Here is a 23,500-nt window from a genome sequence, read left to right on the forward strand (position 1 = left end):
TAAAAATTGTAATCGTTTGACAGCCCTAATTTTGTAGTGATTGACTTTTCAGAACATGGCTTAAAATCAATCACAGCAAGTAGCATGTTTCACATGGATTACAGACAACGTAGTAAAGGCACTTGGACATCTTTTATTTTAAGTATAGTGTACAAACAGACACATTATTGACACACACACAACAACTCAAGCTCGCACACACCAGTATTAAAAGTCATTGCAGTGTTTCAACATATATTATCGTCTTCATTACAGAGCTTATAAAACTTAGTGACTGTTATAAACACTACTCTTTCTTTTTCTTTGGAGTCCTCCTTCCGCAACACTTGCGGGTGCAGAACAAACAGCATTTCAATGTCATCCACAGAAAAGTGATTATAATTAAGATTAAAATGCCAATGACATCCAGGCTATGGTACTGAATCCAGTTTAAGTCGTGTGCAGCGACCCAGAGGTGTTCGGCTCCTTTGTGCCTAATGACAAACTCAGTCCAGAAAACAGCCAGGTCCAGAGGCGGGACTGGACGGTCCAGATGTATCTCAGACAGCCTCACTATGTTCTCCTTGTAACTGGGGGGAAGTAATATTTTTTAAAACAAGGTTAATATGATAATCCCCAGTTGTATCAGAAGTCCTATCATGTATTCTCACAAACTACAATACAACTATCTTCATTGACCCTGTTTGCAATATAAATCTATAAAATAAGATGGAAAACAGTCCAAAGATATTGCAGATAAACAATAGTAATTATTAAGAGATATGTGAGGTCCCAGGATAGACAGAGCGTGTTACTTTTGTCTTGACCCAGGTCATATGATAGCAGACTGTGCAGCTTGGAAGAGGAAGCAGGCCACCACTATGGCGGATGAGGAAGGGCTTGAGCTATCACACAGTGGTGTTTTGGCTCAGAGCGATTCTCCTCATCGTTTTGGTTTCCGGAAAGCTCGTAACAGGCGTGCCACACATGCTCATTCTGTCTCTCTTCCAGGACCCAAGAAAAAGAGATTGTGTTTCTTTTGTCTTGATCCTGGTCATCTAGAGGCAGAGTGTGTAGCTCGGAAGGAGCAGGTGGCAGCTGCTCTGGAAAAGCCAAAAGACCGGCACCCGGTTGCGATGCGACAGAGTGGTGAGTTGCAGTTAAGTTCTGCATCCGTCTGTGACAGTAGTGTGGGTGTTTCCGTCTCTGAAGCGGTGGGTGTGGACCTGGCTCAGAGCGATGTGGATCTGTGTTCAGTGAGTGGTGTGTGTGTTGTGTGTGTTCCATGTGTTGCTCCGGTGTTGGCTGCTGGTGAGCAGTATAAGGTGTGTTTTATGGGGGGAAGTGTTACGTGCCGTAGTGTGCGTGTGGTCGTGTGTGTGTGTTTTCCTCTCTCTCCCTCTGATTGTCCCCAGGTGCAGCCTCTCCCCAGGTGCTCCTAATTAACAATCAGGGCTTCCATATAGGACCGGAGGAGGACGGCAGTGAGGCCCCTTCTTTCTCTCCTTCTCGTCTGGCTGCATGTGTGCAGCATGTCTCTGTGTGAGACTCAGCATAGTTGTGTGATGTTTATTGTAGTCTTGTTCTGTAATTTGGCTGGTGAGCCGCCTTACTTATTTTCTAATTAAAACCTCACTTAAACTCCTTCAGCATTGAGTTTCCTCTCCTTTTTCTCTCGTCCGGCTATCTTGTGTGTCGCTACTTCCCTTGGTACCCCTAGATCTACCAGGGAACGTAACAATACAAATGGGCTTCCACGCCTAAACGCTTCTATAAAACAGATTTCCCATTTAAAAAGAGACAAATATTATATAATAATATACAGTAATACAAGCAACATGTCCTCGAAACATTAGAATAAAACACACACTGAAAAAGACAAGAGTGCTAACGCAAGAAAAAAGCCATTTATCCATTTTAAACAGAGCTAATGGTTTCTATCTCGAAAACATCCTTACTTGATCTGACGTCATTGAATGTTTTATTTTTGAAGAAGGGATAAGGTGTTTTTAAACTAGGTTTCATGACGCCTGGTCAAAAAGTACAATAGGCTTGACTTTTATTGTGATGATGAAGACATTTACTTACTGAGAAATACATGTGAGGGTAGACATATTATGTATGCTGTTTAAATGAATTATACTTCAAAAGTTAGTTATACTGCACATGTTAGCTTACTAACTCAGCTAGACAGTGTAAGAATAAAACGTTGCTACTGTCTGCACATAATTACAGTCAACCCATAGCCACAATTAAAGGAAGGACAATTAATTTCCCCTACAACAACAGTACTGCAGAAAAAGGAATCCTGTGGAGAAACCTGAATGTAAGGACGTTTCTAAACAAGATACAACAATGTCTTTTGTAGTGTGTTACAAATAAATTCAAACAAGTTTAAAAACCTTTTTTTTATTTGTTCTTATGTTGGCTTTTCAGAGCATGGCTTAACTTAAATCAATCACAGCAAGTAGCATGTTTCACATGGATTACAGACAATGTAGTAATGGCACTTGAACAGATTTCATCTGATTTTATTGAAGTATAGTGTATTATTATATAATATTTCCAAGACACATTATTGACACACACACACACACACACACACACACACACACACACACACACACACACACACACACACACACACACCATTATTACAAATAATTGAAGTCCAATGGATGGATTCAACATGCGTTATCAACTTCATTGCAGAGCTTATAAAACTTAGTGACTGTTATAAACACTACTCTTTCTTTTTCTTTGGAGTCCTCCTTCCGCAACACTTGCAGGTGCAGAACAAGCAGCATTTCAATGTCATCCACAGAAAAGTGATTATAATAATTTTTTGCAATATACATCTATAAAACAAGATGCAAATCAGTCCAAAGATATTGCAGATGGTGTGCAAGAGGTATTTCTGAAGCTGCATTTGCAATGATAGTTAACTGTGGAGTTGTAGTCATCTTGTAGTGTGTTTTATAGTTTTTTCAGTGCATTTATCCTTGTTTTATATATCTGGTGCAGGTGCACCACATTTTTGTTTGTTTTCGAGAACATTTTGCAGTGCACGTTTTAATCTTTTTTTGTCAATAGTGAATTTATTATTCAATAAAGTTTAATTTGACACTTACCTTTTGTCATGGATGATTGTATTTAGTCCAGCTAATAGGCTTTCAGTCGTCACATCGTAAATTCCAAGTTTAACTGCGACACCGCGGGCCACCATGCGGTGCACGTTGTCCCCCTGATCTCCAAACAGTGGAAACATCAACATGGGTACAGCATGGCAGATACCCTCATAGATACTGTTGGAACCTCCATGTGTCATGAAGGCTCTCACTTTGGGATGGGCTGGGAAGCAGAAAAAAAACACTTAAAGTCCTAGGCCACCACAAAACAATTTGATTGGTAGCAAATCTTGAACTAAAACACACCTCGGAGATCATTCTGAGGTAACCACTTAATGAGTCTCTAGGTCTAAAGACTAAATCTTTAGGTAGGTCTCCAGTGTATCTCTTCACACAACCTGAAATACAAACAATACCTCTTTATTTTAATGAATGTTAACACATTTAAACTGTGAACGTAATGCAGTAAAGTTTGCCATGTTAACAACAATGCAAGGCAAGGAACAAAGTGCTATGCGTCAAACTGATAAAGGCTTGAACATAATAGTGGAGGAAATAAGTATTTGATCCCTTGCAGATTTTGTATGGGTGCTCACTTAATTAATGGTAGGTTTATTTTAACAGTGAGAGTAAGAATATCAAAAAGAAAATCCAGAAATTGACATTTCATAAAAGATAAAAATTGATTTGCATTTAACTGTGGGAAATAAGTATTTGATTTGCATAACATGTCTTAGTACTTGGTGGAGAAACCCTTGTTGGACACACAGAGGTCAGACGCTTCTTGTAGTTGGTCTCCAGGTTTGTGCACATCTCAGGAAGGATTTTGGTCCGCTCCTCTCTGAAGATCCTCTCCAAATCCTTAAGGTTTTGAGGCTGATGCTTGGCCTCTGGAAGCTTCAGTTCCCTCCACAGATTTTCTATGGAATTAATGTCCAGAGACCGGCTCCTCCCCATCACATAAATGCGCTTCTTCTTTAGCCACTCCTTTGTTGCCTTGGCCGTATGTTAATGTTTATTGTCCGGCTGGAAGACCCATCCATGACCCATTTTCAGTGTCCTGGCTGAGGGAAGGAGGCTAACAGCCAAGATGTTCACGGTACTTGGCCCCGTACATCCTCTCCTCGATACAGGGAAGTCGTCCTGTCCCCTTAGCAGAGAAACACCCACAAAGCATAATGTTTCCACCTCCATGATAGACAGCTTTTTGGTCTTGGCCATGGTGGAAAGGTTGAAATCTGATTTATTGATTCTGTGGGCAGGTGTCTTTTATACAGGTAAGAAAGTTGATATTATGAGACTTATGTAACCGGTCTGTTGGAGCCAGAATATTTGTTGGTTGCAAGGAGATCAAATACTTATTTCCCACAGTTAAATGCAAATCAATTTTTATCTTTTATATTTATATTATACAATTTCTGGATTTTCTTTTTCATATTGTTACTCTCACTGTTAAAATAAACCTACCATTATTAAAATGAAAGACTGTTCATTTCTTTGTAAGTGTGTGAACTTACACAATCGGCAAGGGATCAAATATTTATTTCCTCCACTGTATGTGAATTTAAATGTAAATTCAAGCAGTGATTGTGTAGTTAGGAATGTGTGTTTTATTTAAATAGCAGTCTTTCATTTCATCTTAATAAAGTGATTTATTTGGTTTTTTCACCCTTTGAGGAATTTGCCTGAATGCATCAACAAACTGTTTCGCCTTCTCCGTTGGCATATTGGACACCATAAATACGTCATCTCCTGATCCATCCACAAACTCCTGCAAGTCCTGCAGGAAGGTTAAAAAGACACAACAAATAGTTTGAAAGATACAACAGGGTATAGGGTGCATGGATGGTCAAATGGACAATGACCAAAGTTCACAAACTTGTTATTGTTGAGTGCAGTCATTACAATTTGCGTGGTCATATTCCTCAAATCCACTTGTTCAAATCTCACACACTGCAGAAAAACCTGTTATTTCACAATGCTGTGAGTGCATTGTTAGTTAATCCTGATTAACAGACACAACCATTTTAGCAATCTCTTCAGTACTTGTGTTTTGCTACTGGAACATATTTATCTCCAGATTCAGATCAAAGGTCAAAGTAACACACTCTCACTCCCTAAGCGTCCAATAGCGACGTTTGGTCAGTGTCCGTGGCATCCAATTGTGACGCTCCTAGGCTCCTTCAGCGTCATAAAGGGACGCAAATAGCTTTCAACTGATTGCAATGTATTCCCATCTGCGTCGGGATTTGACGCTCATGGAAGCACGGCATTCGTTTATGCCGGCTGCCCTTAAAGGCAATGTGAGCGTCCATTCCCATTGGATAACGGCGAATTGTACACCCGGAAGTAAGTATTCCTCTTACTGTCGATTGATTTTACAGTGATATCTACACTACTCATCGACTAAAAAACACCAGATTATCCTTGTTAATTACACAACATTGATTGGTTTAAATTGTGTGCAATGCTTTTGTATTTTTCCCCTTCGATTCGGAGAAACAAATATTTTTTCTGAGTAAAGGATGGCAGAAGACACTACACTACCCAGAATCCCCAGCGTCTATGTCACATGATCTTCAAATTTCTCCCTGCAGAAAAAGAAAACATGGCCGAAATTCGTTTTATTCTTGGTAGAAAATGACTATTTTAAAGTTAGTTTGGCCATTAAAATGCGTGTTGATGTCATTTGATGCGAGAAATATGAGTTGTTATTTCAGATTATGTGTGCAGTGGATGTACATGATCTTTAGTTTGCTAGTTATTACGAAGATTACTTCAGGAAATCGTGACATTTTCATTGTTACCAAGGTGGTTGCTAGGGACGCTGCTATCGATATTATTCCTGTTATGTTGTGTAACTGTTTAATGGTGTTATCTTTATTGCTACCCCCTTCCCCGTCAATGTATAGTGTTGGTCCACAGCCTAAACATATTAGTTTAACAAAATCCGCATCTAAAGATAGCCTACGTTATTTCCCCCCTGTGCAATTCCAGTCTCACATCTCACAGCACATCGTCATTAACAAACCGAAAACATTTAAAAAAATAAATAATAACACTTTATTCCGGGTGTGCTTGCTTTTCTCTTTGAAAGTCATCACATAACGGCATTGTAATACACGGTTCGGCTGCATTACATATTACATATCTGCCGTAGTTCTGTATTTATAGAGCCCTGATGAGAAGACAAACATGAGGAACTGGAAACGTGACGTGGATCATAAATATATCAGCCATTAAACAACATTTTACATTTATTTTCACACAATACGTCTCCTTGCAGTATCAACACTAATTCGGCTCACTTTTATATTTGATCCAATTGGTAGATAGGCTGTATTTACACCATAAAGGTGCACAGCTGATATAAAGGGACACCTGGTGGTTAAAGCATGTTATTGAATTTAATTATTTTTATTATTAGATATTAATACGATCCCTATAAAGTATATTCATTACTCGTTATTCTCTACTAATAGTTAATTAAAGACTGTATATAATGACTATTTTGCACATCCCTTTCAAGATTTCATGATTTTCTAAGGTTGATTGACATATCATATAGGCCTACACAACTGTGGTGTAGTTCTGCACTGAATGAAAAACTTGGGTCGCAGGTTCCTCAACAGTGCATTACGAGACATCTATCAATATGTGTGCATACCTCCAGCAATGTTAACTATGTTGAAGCACTTATTTTAACTGATATTATACATAATGTATTAGACTCTTATAAGATGTATGTAGATATTTCATCTCCGGCCTTGTCAGGTATTGAACAATCAATAAATAAAGAACACAGAATTGTTGAATATAAAACACAGAATTTGTGTGATTATACTAAATGATTTTCAAATAAACACAACTGCATATTTAACTGTTACACATGCTGATGTAACGCAAATGTTCCAACTTGGGATCAATAAAGTATATCTTATCTTAAGCTGATCGATGGCTACTGCCATATTTGCAAAATGTGCCTCTGAACCTTGACAAGTGCATGTTTCAGGCTTATCAATTAATGTAATGTAATGTTATCACAGGGGTCACACACATAAGACCAGCTGTTAAATAAAGCTCGTCTGACCTTAGCTGGCATGTGGGTATATATATTTAAAAAATTGCACAAGCAATTTTCACCCATTTATTAATTATATGTTTTAAATGTGAGTGTTTCCTGTCCCCTAAACCTCCAGGGATGTACACAGTTTAATACTGGCAACTTCTTATTATGGGAAATACGAAAACGTCTTTTAAAACTACAACTCCCAGTAGAGACGTGCCATAGAGAACATGTTGCGAAACAGAATAGCCAGCATGTGTAGTTCTGGGGACGAGGTGGGGGAGGGGGGACGCGGTGGACCCGTTCAAATCCAGTTTTGGACAGTCTGCCGTGGTTCCATCCCATTTCAAGTGCTGTTCGAGGCTGGCTTAACCCTCGGAGCACACTCTCCAATCACAGAGCTTGAGGACTATCACGGGTTTGTCAAACAGAGCACATGGTGTAGTCCAAACGATAGCTGGGGATTCTGGGTAGTGTAGTGTCTTCTGCCATCCTTTACTCCTGGAAATGGACGCTCACATTACCTTTAAGGGCAGCCGACATAAACGAATGCCGTGCTTCCATGAGCGTCAAATCCCGACGCAGATGGGAATACATTGCAATCAGTTGAAAGCTATTTGCGTCCCTTTATGAAGCTGAAGGAGCCTAGGAGCGTCACAATTGGACGCCACGGACACTGACCAAACGTCGTTATTGGACGCTTAGGGAGTGAGAGTGTGTTGGTCTTGTAGTCCCCGAAATCCATGTATTTTTTAAATACTTAGTGCATGTCTTTACTCAAGTGTTAAATATCCTGAATTGTTCTAACATATAATAAATAAGTTTAAAAAACAATAGAAATGTAAGTCACAAAGGTTACTGAATGGTTACACCCAACTGCAAATAAAAAAAGAAGAAAGGAAAATATTTGTATTTCTTTAAATCATTGACACAGATATCCAAATCAGATTTAAAGCGTAATCTACTCTCTAATCTAAAAAGCTTCCCGAGTTACTTATTTTGGCTAAAATGTTAGCAAACAGTACCCATTTGCTGATTAGGCATGCACAGAGCACTTTGGTAATACTTGTAGGTTCTTCACTATGAGTGACCCCTTTTTAATGAATTGTTTGTATATAAAACTGTTGGCAAGTCTTTTTTCTATTTTATGGTGTAGACTTAATTAAATCAACTTTAAAGGGCTTTGCTTCAGTCTGACTCAACACCAGTATGCATTTTGCCTGGAGTGATTCCAGATTTGACGGATGCTTGTTTACACGGAGATCAGGGGCGGTTCTAGGGGGGGGAGCAGTGCCCCCCTAACACTGACCTCTGACCCCCCTGTGGCCCCCCTAACAATGAAAAGTTTTTTTTTTTAAATGTATATTTTCTGGTACTCGGTTTGCCAAAAACCGCAGGATTTTGTTGCTGTAATGTGAGATTGTGCAGACACCCTTATATAAAGTAGAGATGTAACTGTTCATTGCCTTTATTTTTATATAAATATGGTGTTAGTGCAAACATTGCCCTATAACTTAAGCTGAAGCTAACAGTAATAACTATAAGATCTATCTGAAATAAATAAGTGTACTGAAACAAATACCAATAACTGTATTGCATTGTTTTCTTATGCGCAATTACTTCATACTGTCTAGTTCTCTTTTTCGTCCTGCATTTATTGTGCCCCCCTCAGAAAATAACTGGCCCCCCAGTGGCAACCCCAGTCAAATTGGTCTAGAACCGCCACTGACGGAGATACATTATTTGAATACTCACCGCAGGCAGAGGAGACTTTGTCTTTCCACAATTGATACCGCCAATAAAAACCATGTTCGGCAAGAGCGGTCTGGGCCACTCAAAAGTAAAGTCGTATCTGGAAGCCAGATTGCACCATTACTGAGAAGTTTACTGTAGGTCATGTCGTCTCCTATGTACTTGTGGGCCAGATCGTCAAAGTGTGCATAGATAATTCTGCACATGTAGGACTCCAGAAAAGACATGAGCATGTTTTTGACTCTCTGTGGGAATGTCATGATATCCGTGTTACCAGAGAAAGCCACAGGAATGTAGGAACGAGGAGAGGGGACCTGGTTAGCTTTTAGATCCATTTCACATGGAAGTCCCCGCAGGAAATAAACTGTTGGGATGTTAAAGATATGGGACAGAGCCGCAGAGAAGGAAGGGGTCTGTTAGCAAAACATCGAAGCCCCCTTCCCTCAGTTGACCCATTAGAGGCTGGTTGTTCAGCAAACTCTCGCAGGCTGTCACCTGAACTGTCGTGAAGTTTACCAAACGTTACAAGTTGATAAACAAATCTGTGACCTTCGGCGGCTTGAGGAACACTCCATCCTTCAGCTCGTTGAATTTTCCGTCCAGTTCTGCTTTAGTAAAGGGGACAGGGTAGACCTCTGTCTCGAAGCTCTCTGAGCCATGGATCAACAGGCTGGTTTCTGGCACCAGGGCCAAGATGTCATGTCCCCTCTCGCTGAGCTCCTTCACCAGTATTTTCATGCTGAGAGAGAGGCTCTCATCCACAGGCACAACCAGCACCTTCCCCCCCTCCACGGGCCCCAGACTGAGGCAGCACAGCCAGGCCAGCAGCCCAAGTGCAGGAAACCACACCCCGCGGCTCATCGCTTCTTCTCTCTAGTGCAAAATGGCTCTGTGCAAGAGCTAGTGGTAGCTGTGTTTAGGAGGAAGCTTTATGTGTGTGCAAGTGGGAGTGAATATGTGTGTGTGTGTGTGTGTGTGTGTGTGTGTGTGTGTGTGTGTGTGTGTGTGTGTGTGTGTGTGTGTGTGTGTGTGTGTGTGTGTGTGTGTGTGTGTGTGTGTGTGTGTGTGTGTGTGTGTGTGTGTGTGTGTGTGTGTGTGTGTGTGTGTGTGTGTGTGTGTGTGTGTGTTTCTGCACAAAGTTCAAGGTGATTTTGCAGGAAGGGTATTGCGTAACCACAGGAAAACAGAGCAAGATGAGATTCCCAGTGGAATATGTGGAGAACATTTGTTCACAACATTATATTACGCTAATTGTAGGTTTTGGTTGTTACACTTATTTTCTGGATTTTAACGGTCATCAAGTCACGGTGGCTTTGCATGTTTGCCTGCTGATTGGTGTCCTCTGTTTACTTAGGCTGGTTCTTCTCTCCGCCCTCTGAAAAGAAAATACACATGCGTGCTAAACGGGCTGTTGCATATTCACTCTTTTTTCACTCTCTCTATTCACACGCACATGTGTACCTACAACCATTGTAAATAGACAGAAGGCGTGGAAAGCCAGGTGGAATAGGAAACCAATGCCCGCCTCTAGGAATTGTACCCAAGGTTACAACTTGCTTTACTTTACTTTGTCGAGACACCCCAGGTGAATAGGGGAATTTTTTTAACTTAGAGGTATCAGCTAGACATTTCTCCAGTTAATTACTTACAATAAGGCAATTGTTTTTTGTATTACAAGTTTTCTGAAATAGTATGTTTAAATATGCAGATTATCCATTATCTCATTAAATATGCACATATTTTAACACATTTCAGGAATCGAAATCTGAACTTTGGATAAAGCCAGGTTCAACATTCTTGTTTCATTTTGTAGTCATATTAGTATCTAACGCTTTTACAGAAGGGATATTGGATATCTCTTTGTATCACTCCATAAATCAGAAAATACTGTCAACAGCCCTAAAATATCAATTTTTGCCATGTTTTTAGGTATACAATGTTGTATAATTCAGGCTATAAATGATATATGAACAAACCCTTCTGTAAAAGCCTTCATAATATTGATAGGAATATAACTGGAAGGTTTGGTGTATGTACAGATGTAGCACTCCAGATCAGACTCAAATGGGTGTGTCCCAGTCAAAAGCCCAGCGGATGCCAGTGGCTGGGGGTGTTGCCAAATTGCTAGAGGGCGTTGCCCAATTTCCCTATTTGTTCAATTACAGGATTTAACCATGAGATGGCGCTTCATTCACAAAATACACAATGGGTGTTGTAGAAACATCAATATTTTAGATCAAATAAAGTATATAGTTTGCTTTATGCAGTATATTTATTGTAATATTGTACAGTAGATTGAAGTAAATCAACTTATACATTAAGATAAAATAAGATGGACCTTTATTAATCCCGTGGGGAAATTCAGTAGTTCAAACAGAAACAGGGTGAGAGTGAAAAACAGGACAGCACAGATTCACACAGATTAATAAAATCAAAAATAAGATGAGCGATAAAAATAATAATAATGAGAAACTATGAAATAAGAAATGAATAAAACTAAAATGTAATTATCATATCATATATTATAATGTATTGTATTATTAAGTAATATCATACATTAACCCCATTATAGCAGATGCCACATTGAATGGATGAACACATGTATGCATCAATAATTACAACAGAGTATTTCTAAATACAAGTTGTAAAAATACTTATATGTATTTAATATTAACCCTTTGGAGTCGACCGTCACGCCGGCGTGATCAGATCACATGACCTGTTCAAGCCGGTGCCGCATAAAAACAACAGTCCGGACAACATTGCCGTGTGTTTCTGTCGAAAGTACTGGCTTGAAACTATATCCCAGTCTTTGTTTCATGCAAAAAGACCCAGTAAACACGGAGATACGGTGATATAAAGTTAATACAGATATATTTCAGAAGTATGAATAATGGAAGCACATATTTTAATATCTTCGCCGTATTTTATCATTTTACGAAACGGAAAATACTGGAAACTGTAGATCCTGCTCAACAGGATGTATATGTGTATTTCTGTCGAAAGTACTGGCTTGAAACTATATGCCAGTCTTTGTTTCATGCAAAAATACCCAATAAACACGGACATATGATGATATAAAGTTAATACAGATATATTTCAGAAGTATGAATAATGGAAGCACATATCGAGGGGTGAGCACCAGAGGGGCGTAAGTGACATTTTGGTCAAAAATGAGTTATATATATCAAATGAAAGCTCTCGATGAGCTCTTTCTACTGCCAAAAGGGTGCATCTGAATTCAAAACCAATCCAGAGTTATTCATCAAAAACCAAAAGACCTAACACAGAACACACTGAACTATTTGGGGCCAAAAGGACGTAAGTGCACTTACGCCCTTTTGGCCCTGAGAAATGTATTATGGGTAAAGCCTTTGGATAGCACTTGAGTCAAAATGGCTGACACCATATGTAAGCAAGCCAGGTCAACCATGAGAAGAAAGCTTTTCACTGCTGAAGAAGTGTTACCATAGGCGGCGCGTGAGGCTCAGGTTTGGGAAGGCTAAATCACTTTTTTTACCTGACGCTGCCCGCCTCCGGCGTCTATAGAAAATGTAAGCTAAGTTGAAAAAATAAGCTTTCAACTCAGTGAAAGCACCGCCTGCTGACCAATCAGAGCTCAGTGTGCGGAGTTTAAATATATCAAGTCATATTACAGGATAAAGGAAATACAGTTTAAACTGCTGTATGCAGAGAAGACGCCAACGTGTCGCACTTATCATTCATATCACATTCAATCAGATCATCAATCATATAATATCATAGCCATATTATCTCCTTATCTGAGTCAGCTGAGCCGTATCTGGCTGTGCAACACTCAGTGTCACATTCTGTACTGTATGTAGAAGTATTATTTTAAGCAACACATTAGGTTGACGAAACACTCAACTCAAATGTAAGTAAAGTCAGATCCACTCGTGTCTTAGATGGGGCAGTGATATCATAAAACTGTTACGCTTTCAAACACTCGGTAGTTTATTTATTTTTTAACCAGTTGTTCTGTATTCACCTTGCAGGTGGCTTGTATCCTGGATTATTATGTTTAAGTCATGGATGACTAATATTAGACAAATATGAACTTTAAAGTTCATATTTGTCTAATATTAGTTTACTTTTCATTAATGAAGTATGACGCTGCGCTGTCAGTACACTTGTCCCTGTTTGTGATTGGTCAAATGTTGCTAACCCCACCCCTTTCACGTGAACGCACTTTCAGCGGGTGAGAAGCCCTGGCTACTTGATTTACTGACTTGATATTAACCAGCGTCGAGATCTCGTTTGTTAGGGTTAGTTTAGATAACTCAAACATATCCAGGGTTTGAACTGGCTTCGTAGTACAGGGCACAGGTGGCTGCATAGCAGTGCTAATGTCAAAGACACAAACATTATACATTATATTTTTATTTTACCAGGATGCAGTGACACAAATATTTGGGAAGGCTTAGCGTTCCCTAGCCTACAGCACCCGCCGCCCCTGAGTGTTACTAAGCTTATTTCAAGATGCAGAAGAGCTTGATGAAGAGAATGAAATAATCCAGGATTCAAAGTCAATGCTGAATGACAAAGGAAACTTAGTTTCTACAGATCCATCTTCAACAGAGAATTCAACTCATCAGAGATCAGCACGCATGTTCCAGTATCTGTCAACTCTTTCAGGTACTGAGCATGTGGTGCTGTACTCTGACACATGTGGTGGGCAGAGCAGTAATGCTGGTTTTAGTGCCATGTGTCTCCATGCAGTCAACAACTTGCCCATCTCCATTCATGGAGTCTGGACACAGCAAGATGGAATGTGACCGTATTCATGCAGCCATTGAGACCGACAGAAAAAAAGGGCCTTTGTACAGTTCGGAGGGGTACTATACTGTTGTGAGGATGGCAAGGAGGAACATGCCATAGAAGGTGATTGAGCTTGGGCACAGTGACTTTCTGGATTTCAAGTCCTTCTCACAACACGCTGCTCGATTATGGCAAAAATCATAATCACGATTATTTTGGTCAATATTGATATCACGATTATTAAATACGATTATTCATTGACTTTGAAAACATATTAAAAAAATAATAATAATTTGAACAGTATCTTTTTAACAGTTGATTACCCTGAACTTTAAGTATAACTCAACTGCAAAGTATTCAGCTGAAGCCACATCTTTTTTAAATTCCCCACGGCATTTGTCATATAGGGCAGGCAGTGCAGATCTGGTGAAATGATGCCGAGATGGCATGGCGTAACGCTTGTCCATATTGTTAGCCACTAGCCAGTTGCTTAAACCCCTGGTTGCTAACCGTGCTAGCTGGGCACATGTCTTTAGCTATGTAGAATGTGATGGCATGTGTTATATCTTTGTGTCCTTGCGAGCTGGTTGAGTAGGCCGTGGCACTGTAAAGCGCGTCCTTAATTGATGACTGTGATATGGTGGATGAAGTCGAGGGGGCACACTCGTGAACTGTCAACAGGGGGGCGGGGGGGGGGGCCTCGCTGCGGGGAAATTGTGGACCTCGTTTCAAGCCAAAATCGTAATCGAGATTAAAATACGATTAATTGCACAGCCCTACAACACACGGTCCAAAACAAAACCAAAGACACAGAGGGACAAACAGTTAGTTGGCAGAAAATGAAATGGCTGTGCCTGTGCTACACAAAAGAGGATCCGAAAAGGACTCAGTTCAAATATGAGCTGTCCGACCAAGCTGCAAGTTGGAAAGCAGGAGACCAGAGGTGCTCATGCAATTGAACCAAAGAAGATGCACACAGGTCCACTTGGGATCACTGCTGTGAAAAAGAAAGACATACTCACACAAATGGGAGTATCCCTCACTCCTAAGTGGACTATACCAGTCTTTGCAAGTCATTCAGGCAGAGTAGGCTAGTATGTCCTTTCAAATCAATCTGAAACATACATGATCTGCATGAAATATGCTGTTGTCGTATATAATTATATTGCTATACAATGTTCTAAAGTAGAATGGATGGAGACACTGGTTGGATGGAGCAGAGCAGCCTTTTGTGGTCTGGACTGACCACAACAATTTGGAGTGCATCCGTTCAGCTAAGCGGCTGAACTCTCGTCAAGCCAGGTGGGCTCTGTTTTTCACACGCTTTGATTTTTCTCTTTCATACAGACCTGGTTCTAAGAACATCAAACCTGACGCCCTGTCTCGCCAGTTCCAGCCAGAGAGCTCTCCATCTCATACTGAGAATATCATTGCTTCTACATGTGTCATTGGTCTGGTGACCTGGGAGGTGGAGGATAAGGTCAAGCGCTCTCATGCTGAACACCCAGCCCCAAGTGCCTGTCCTGTTAACCGTCTGTTTGTTCCTGCCACTCTCCGTACCCAGGTTCTCCAGTGGGGTCATAACTCTAGCCTGGCTTGTCACTCAGGAGTGAGACGGTCCCTAGCCCTGATTCAACAGCGATTTTGGTGGTCTTCCATGGAGAAGGATACCAAGGAATTCATTGCTGCTTGCCTAGTCTGCTCCCAAAATAAGACCTCACACCAAGCTCCCTCCGGTCTTCTTCATCCCTTGTCTATCCCTCATCGTCCCTGGTCCCACATCTCCTTGGATTTTGTCACTGGACTACCACCCTCAGACGGTAACACAGTCATACTCACAGTCATAGACCAGTTTTCCAAGTCTGCCCGGCTTATTCCATTAACCAAATTACCTACTGCCAAGGAAACGGCTGAAATCATGCTACAACATATTTTCAGGCTGCATGGTCTCCCCAGTGACGTTGTGTCTGATCGGGAATCAAAATAGCACAACATCTCAACATTGACAAGTACTTGAAAAACTTTTACATTTTTGCCTGCCGTGTCTCGCCTTAGCAGTTCATAAAAGTAGCACTGGTTGATGGAGTTATTAGCTTATTCAAATAATTAAAAAAAACAATAATTATTAGAAGACTTGAAGGAGTTAAGTAACATGATTTTCATTGATGTATCAGACAAACAACCCACCAGATTATCTTATCCTGGATTGTGCTGTCGCTGTTCATGAACTCTACATACATATCAGGGCAACACACGTGCTTTTTTTGTTTTAGGTGAAATACCGCCTATTAGTGCTGCGTACCTGGACTCACATTCAGGTTCAGGTCCGGACTCAAGTCCAGTGGTTCAGGTTCAGGTCCGGACTTATAAGTCCGGACCTGAACCCATGGCTTGTGTCAAGTTGTGTGAGTAACTAAAGTGAACTTATCGTCAGCTAATTATCAATTGAAAATAAACTCATAATCAACTCAAATTCAAACTCATCAGGTTTATTGTGCTCCCTTCCAACTTGTGTCTACATTTCTCTACAAAGTACAAATGTAAAAAAAAACACTTTTTGCCACTTAGTCTACAAATAACTCATGACAGCAACTACAGTGAACTACTACAAAGTTCAAACATTTATTTCATTTACCAAACTAAAGTAACCAAAGAGTCCCTGAGCTGACTGAGCCTAAATCCCTAAAATGTTGCTGAAAGGTAGAGTGTAGAGTGGACTATACGCATTACACTGTTACACACCTACTATACAGGCTACACTGTAGTGACTGTACAGTCAGAGTGTACTGTACTGTCCGTACACCATGTCATTTATACAACTCTACATGTGTACGTTATACAGTACATACTACATACATAGTGATGTACATACATACTGTTAGAAATTAAAATCAATGTTGATATGGCGTAATTTTGAATTAAATACACTATTTAATTTAAAGGGGACCTATCATGCAAAATGCACCTTTGTACGTCTTTTATACATGAATATGTGTCCCCGGTGTTCCAGGGAACTCACCAAGTGTCAGAAAACACAACCCTCTCTATTTTCCTCCTTCGCCAAATCTCTAAAAAAGGGGCTGCAACGGATCTGAAAAAAACGGATCCACATTCCAATAGTTTTCTACGTCACAAAGAAGTGCTCCGCTTATTGGTCAACTCTCCACCTATCAGGGGAATGAGCCACGGCCACGTGCATTGCCAAACCTCTCATTCGCATATAGGCTAAATAATCAACACCCCAGTCACATCTGTGTTTTTGCCTGCTCTTGCCAGGATGTCTAAGCCAGTTAAACGTTGTGCTGTTGTTGGCTGCAAGACTCGGGACAGGGGACTGCATGCAATGCCATCAGTGGAAAAAGAAATGAATCTGTGGCTAGACTTCATTTACAAGGGACATGTGCCAGAAGACCACGGAAGATTTCTGTTTGTGTGTTCCAAACATTTTACCACGGACATGTTTATTAACTTCTCTCAAGTCCAACACGGATATGCCTCCAAACTAATGCTAAACCCGGGATCAATACCAACCAACCCGGGACCAGGCCAGTGAGGACACATCCAATTTTGAAGCTGTAAGTTTTTATTTAGCGGTGTTTTTCCTGATAAAGCTATCTCTAGCTTGTAGCATGTAGCTTCGCCGCATCAATGTCGCCTCAAACCCAAATAGTAATCGGTTAGGTGTTTATATATTTTTGTAGCATTTTATTTTGTACGCTCCGCAGTCTTTGCTTTGTCATTTGAATTATCAGGCATTTGCTAACATGTTCAGACATACTGCCGTAATGGCGATCTGTGTGAAGGCTGTAAAGCCACGCCCTAGGCGATAACACAAGTATTTATTCTCCTATTTATTAGTATTTTGTATCCTCTACAATCATATTGAGTACGTTATAATAACAAACGTAATCTTCTGTAGGCAAGTGCCGTTTTTTCCAGCGTTATATGTAAACGCTTTTGTGTGTTTACTTGTTTGCGCACATGAATATAAATGGGGGTGTGTTAGGATACAACACTGTATGTATGCGAGGGGGGACACACACCACGAGTAAAACTGAGCTAAAGCCCCGTCGGTCTGTTGTTGTTGACAAGGCCTTACCTCTAGCAACAGGCTAATTAGTGGCTAGCACTCATTACAGTCAGTCTACTGAGCTCAGCCCCTCTCCAACACATCACCTGCATTGAGTCAGAAACACAGCATGCACGTTACGGTTCAAAACTAACTCAGATTGGAAAAGGCTAAGCAAAGAGCTTTGCTAAATAGAGAGTTTTGCTAAGAAGTTTCAGTTTTTTACATGCATATACTAATCTAAACCACATTTTTTGTTGTGCTTTTTTTTACCATTGCACAGCCCTACGTGGCCAACTTGATGGACCTCATCTTCGACCAAGTCTTTGTGGACCCTGCACCATTATGAGCGACCTGACAGGGAGGAGGTCATCGCCGGGTATGCTACACGGTTCAATTTGGCTGCTGTCTGAACCCAACATCGACATTTCACGGATCAGGAAACTCCCTGCGTATCCTGAGGACAACGCAGGCCGGAATCACCACTCTGATCCTGCGTCCAAGGAAGCCCCAGCACCAGCTCACAAAGCTTCTGTAAAAATATTTAGTGTCATTTATACAAAATACAAGTAGGCTACATTTAGTTTTTTTAACCGTTGATTTTGACAATAAAGTTCCAAGTTGATATCAAAATGTGTCGTGATTATTCATGTTTGGATGGGTAAAGAATATTCTGATTTCAAAAGCATAAGGTTGTGTGTGTGGACCTTTTTGTCGTACACATGGGTGTGTTATGCCATTGCTGTGTAGTATATAATAGTACAATGACGTCGTGGCGCAATTTTCACAAAGAAGTCAATAACTGAGCTTTTAAAAACACATGAAACTACACACATTGCTGACAACTGAGGTGTTGTTGGAGTTATACTTTTTATCATCCTAAGTTATTCAACTTTCCAACGGTTGTTGCAGGATGTTGGAAGAAAAGGACTGTAAACTATTAAACGCAATGAGGCCATTGTATATATGCTGAAAATATGAATGTCTCCCTTTATAAATATATATATTAGGGGTGTAACGGTTCACAAACATTTCGGTTCGGTAAGTACCTCGGTTTTTAGGTCACGGTTCGGTTCGGTACGTTTTCGGTACAGCAGAAAAAATTATCACAAAACATAACATATTTTTTTTTCATTATTATTAAACTGTGAATAATGTATTCACTCAAATCAATACAAAATATAATAAAATAAACATTAAGGTGCAGCATTTCGATGAACTGAAATAATCTGTATTTGAACTTTACTGTAGTACTCACAAAACAAACTATTAGTTTTGGGTTTTTAATTATTATTAAACTATGAATATTCACTCAAATAAATATAAAATATAATAAAATAAACATTAAGGTGCAGCTTTTCGATGAACTGAAATAATCTGTATTTGAACTTTACTGTACTAGTACCTAAGCAGCCAGCTTGACATTATGACTTGCTTGTCATTGTCTTTTCATGTTTTTCTAAAGAAAGATGTACTTGTCCACATTGCTTGCTGAAAGGGCAGACATGCTGGCACTAGCAATGTCTCCTGCTGTGGAGAACACCCTCTCGCTAGGGACAGAGGTAGCAGATACAGCCAGGTAGCGCTTTGCTAACATGGCAACATAAGGATATTTGCCGTTTGTAATAGCTTTGGCTCGGTCTGAACTTTTTGCGAGTGGTGGAGGCTTAAATGCTAGCGGGAGTTGGGTTTGCACTTCAGTCTTTTGGTACCGGTGATATTCACGTTCGGGTGATGCCTTTTCAAATGAGTGTGCAAGTTTGATGTATTGCCAGCCGCGTAACCAATGTTAGTTGAACAATGCCGACAAACAGCTTTGGTTCGGTCCACCTGTCTTTGTCCGTCATCCTTGTACGTAACTGCGAAACCAAAATGTTCCCAAACCGGAGACTTCAATGATGCTGGAGGATTTTCGAGCTCAACTTTATCTGCGTTCGCCATTTCGACAGTTCCTCAAATTACTGACTGCATTTGAACGCATCCCTCTGACCAGCTCGTCCAATGAAATGACTTGCTCGCTCTATGACGCGTTGAACACAATGGGAGAAAATTACTCTGAATGCTGCGACGCAGCACCTGAGATTACTTCCAAGAAGTTGTTCACGTTCTCAATTTTTTACGTTTAACGTTATATTCGTTCGGTACACTTCGGTACACACGTGTACCGAACCGAAGGGCCCGTACCGAATAATTTCGGTACGGGTACGTGTACCGTTACACCCCTAATATATATATATCGCTGTTTTTGCGTTACAAACTGTACACATTGCATTCTTGCTAATTAGCCAAAATATGAACGGAATAAGGAGCAAGCATCGTAACAGAGTAAAATAAATAGGGACAACAGCTTGTCAGCTAACCATTCAGAAACGTCCTGCTGCAACCGAGATTTTTGCACCTCCACCAAAACCTCCGCTGCTTCAGGGTCAGTTTCTGGATCAAATTGATAATATGCTTGAACACATGCATTGCTCTGAGATGACATGTTTATTCGACACTCATAATCACAGTAAGCATGGTAACGTGACTCTCGCCGGCTCATGCCTGCTCTTCTGCAGGGGGGCGTGGTCAGCTGCTGCTCAGAATTTTCAAAGACGGGCTTGGAATAAAGCGAAAATGAGCGAAACGAGGCATGTCTAAAAAATGATCTGTTTGGTATTTTGAAAAATAAAATGTATAAATATACCTTATATAGGTATGGTCATACACTATATCATTTAAATATAGCATGATAGGTCTCCTTTAAATCAGTTTTATTCTGAAAAAAACGGAAGTTCACACTATTAACTTAATACTTTTATTCTGAAAATTATTCACTTCCGGTTAGCATTAGCATGTGGCGAAATGCTACGTTTTCAAACCGTGAATCAAAGGTGAAATGACATGTGATGTTGTACACTGAGCACACTGGGATTAGCACTCATTTATTGACGCTGAATAACGTTTATCAGGGAATGTTTAAATAACCACAGACAAGTAAGTGCTAGTTTTTTTGCGAGTCCAAGTACCGGTTCCCGACGTTCCGGTTTTAACCGGACTTGAACCGAAACTTTTTACAAGTCCAGTACCGGTTCGGCGTACCGGTACGCAGCACTACCGCCTATTATAAAACACTTACTCTTAGGATACATCCAAACATAGCCGGCTAAAAATTGTGCTGCTTTTGAAATTGCTATTTCACGCTGATAAAGTTTTAGAATTTTCTTTCTCAAGATATATCAATCTGAAAAAGCTAGACTATTGCTTGTTGGGGAAGACTAGCATTTCAGAAAATGCTTAGTGGTACATAATAGATGATATACCTCAGGAGGAACCAGGCCCCAAGTCACCCGACAATGCCCGGAAGGCTGGAAGGCTGGCTGGATGGCAGGCTGGATGGCAGGCTGGATGGCAGGCTGGATGGCTAGCTGAAATTTGAGGACAAGTCTGGCCTACCTGAAAAGTTCAAAGCCTATGTGTGTCATCACGGCATTCTTGCTAGAGTCCTTTGGCCCCTCCTCATCTATGCAGTTCCAATCTCCATCGTCAAAACCTTAGAGAGGAGGGTCAGCAACCATCGAAGGAAATGGCTTTGGCTGCCCAAGAGTCTGAGTAGCATAGCTCTCTGTGGTCGCAACAACAAACTGCAACTGCCCTTCAAATCCTTGGAGGAACAATTCAAGGTCACAAGAGCCAGGGAGGAAGTGCAGTACAGGGACTCAAGTTATCCTAAAGTGGCAGGAGCCGGCATCCAAGTGAAGACGGGCTGGAAGTTGAGGGCAGAGGAAGCTGTTCAGGAAGCAGAGGCAATACTGAACCACAGGAGGTTGTTGGGAGTGGTCACACTGGTTCAGGAGGAAGTGCGAGCAGCAGTGGAGGAGACCAGAACCTGCAAGGTGTTGAAAAGGAATGAAAGGGAGCATGGAAAAGATTGGAGAATGCGATTGAGAGAAAAGAAACATGGGTTGAGCTTTGGAAAGCATAGCCACATCGCATCAGGTTTCGTGTTCAGGCAGTGTACGATGTGCTCACAAGACCATCGAACCTTCACACATGGGACATGGAAGAGTCACCGACATGCCGACTGTGCTCCTAACCCTAACCCTATGATAGAATTACATGCTAAAGCTCAAGTACAATTTGTAATTCCAGTGTCATGAGTTGCTATAAATAAAAAAGATTATTCTGCTAGCTGCATATTTGCAAAGATATATTATCTGAAATATTGTGGATTGCTCGACATTGGTAGGATTTCTTGGGATAGATTAAAAGCAAATAACATTTATTTTAATTGTTGAAACTTTTATCAACGAAAAATGAAACACTTGGCTACACACTTGATCTTGGAAGTGAAAGAATGTTGTTTGATCATCCCTTGATAGGCATGCCATTTGATACTTTGAAACTGGCATGGTGTAGGACGTGTTATTAAACAGGTGACAAAAAACTCTTTTAGTCATCTTGCTGTTGCTTGCTTGCTATTTATTTATGGAAGGGAAGTTACATTCAATGCCCTCCCACAAGTTATTTGAATAGGTGGAGCTGAAGCAGGCTTTAATGTGTCCAGTATTATGTCATTTTGGACCAGAATAAAATACTACACTTTCGTCACTACCACGGAAAACAGATTTGTGGGGTTATAAGGCAAGTGGCCCTATCAAATGAACCTGATTAGATTTGAAGATTTGTGTTACAACAATATACACTGTAGTGTACACACATAAAGTGTTAAATTGGACCATTGATGAGAGCAGGCAGGCAGCTAAGGCAGTCAGTCCACGTTCCATCAGATTTTAATACGTGGAAAACAACAGGATATGTTGTACAACTGAATTTGGTTTTGCTGTAAGTCATTGAGCTGAAAATCATATTTTAATGCCAAGTAAATTACACTTGGTATATTGTAGTATTGTAGTAAATGGAGCTCAGTGAAATTATGAAAAGGGAAAATGTTCTTTATACAAATGTTTACCGAGGTGAGAAAATCTAGCTTGCTATACAGCAACTTACAAACTGAATACAGTCTTTTCAGTTGCCATCTGTGCAGTCTTTATAATGTAAATTATTTGCAGAAGTGTACACTTATAAACAGCTTCCCTAATAATTGGAAGACATGCCAATACTAGACCTATGTGGTTTGCACAACCATGACCCTAACATGACACTAACAGAGAGAATACGCTGCACCACAAAATCTGCATCCACTTAAAGGTGGTTATACCACAATAGACTATGGCAGCCCTTTGAGCTCTCTTTTTGACCTAAGCTCTTTTTCAACAGTAACAAATACTCACCAAAGATGTTAAAACTGAAAGTGACAATAGTGAAAGGTGTGGTATGCAGTTTGCTTTCGATTAAACAATTAGAAGGCAAATATTGTATGTACGGTATGGGTAATTCACCAAAAATGACACAAGGTCCTTTGTTCTACCTCAATATTCAGGACAGACACTATTTTAAAATTAGACTCTAAAAGTTGACACATTTTGCTCCACTAGTGCAATTAATACCGAAGCTGACTTCCACTCAGAAGTGTTATTTCCTGAAATGACAATACACATTTTAGTGCACATTTTTTTCTGTATCTGCATGGTGTAGAACTTTTGAGGGGAGATTATACTGGGTCAGCACCAACACCAATTACTCCAATGGAGTCTTCATTTAATCAAATCCAACCCAATCCAAGTATAATAAAAGATGACACTCTTTTTACATTTGTGGACTGAGCTGAATATTGTGCTCACGTTA

At 40.3% G+C, this 23,500-nt stretch overlaps 1 pseudogene; it reads right to left on the reverse strand.

Moving 5' to 3' along the window:
* Window positions 1-214: 214 nt before the first annotated feature.
* LOC117466762 (UDP-glucuronosyltransferase-like) lies at window positions 215-9,806 on the reverse strand (annotated as a pseudogene).
* Window positions 9,807-23,500: the final 13,694 nt, after the last annotated feature.

Source organism: Pseudochaenichthys georgianus, chromosome 21 (assembly GCF_902827115.2).
Source record: "Pseudochaenichthys georgianus chromosome 21, fPseGeo1.2, whole genome shotgun sequence".
NCBI classification, from domain to species: Eukaryota; Metazoa; Chordata; class Actinopteri; order Perciformes; family Channichthyidae; genus Pseudochaenichthys; species Pseudochaenichthys georgianus.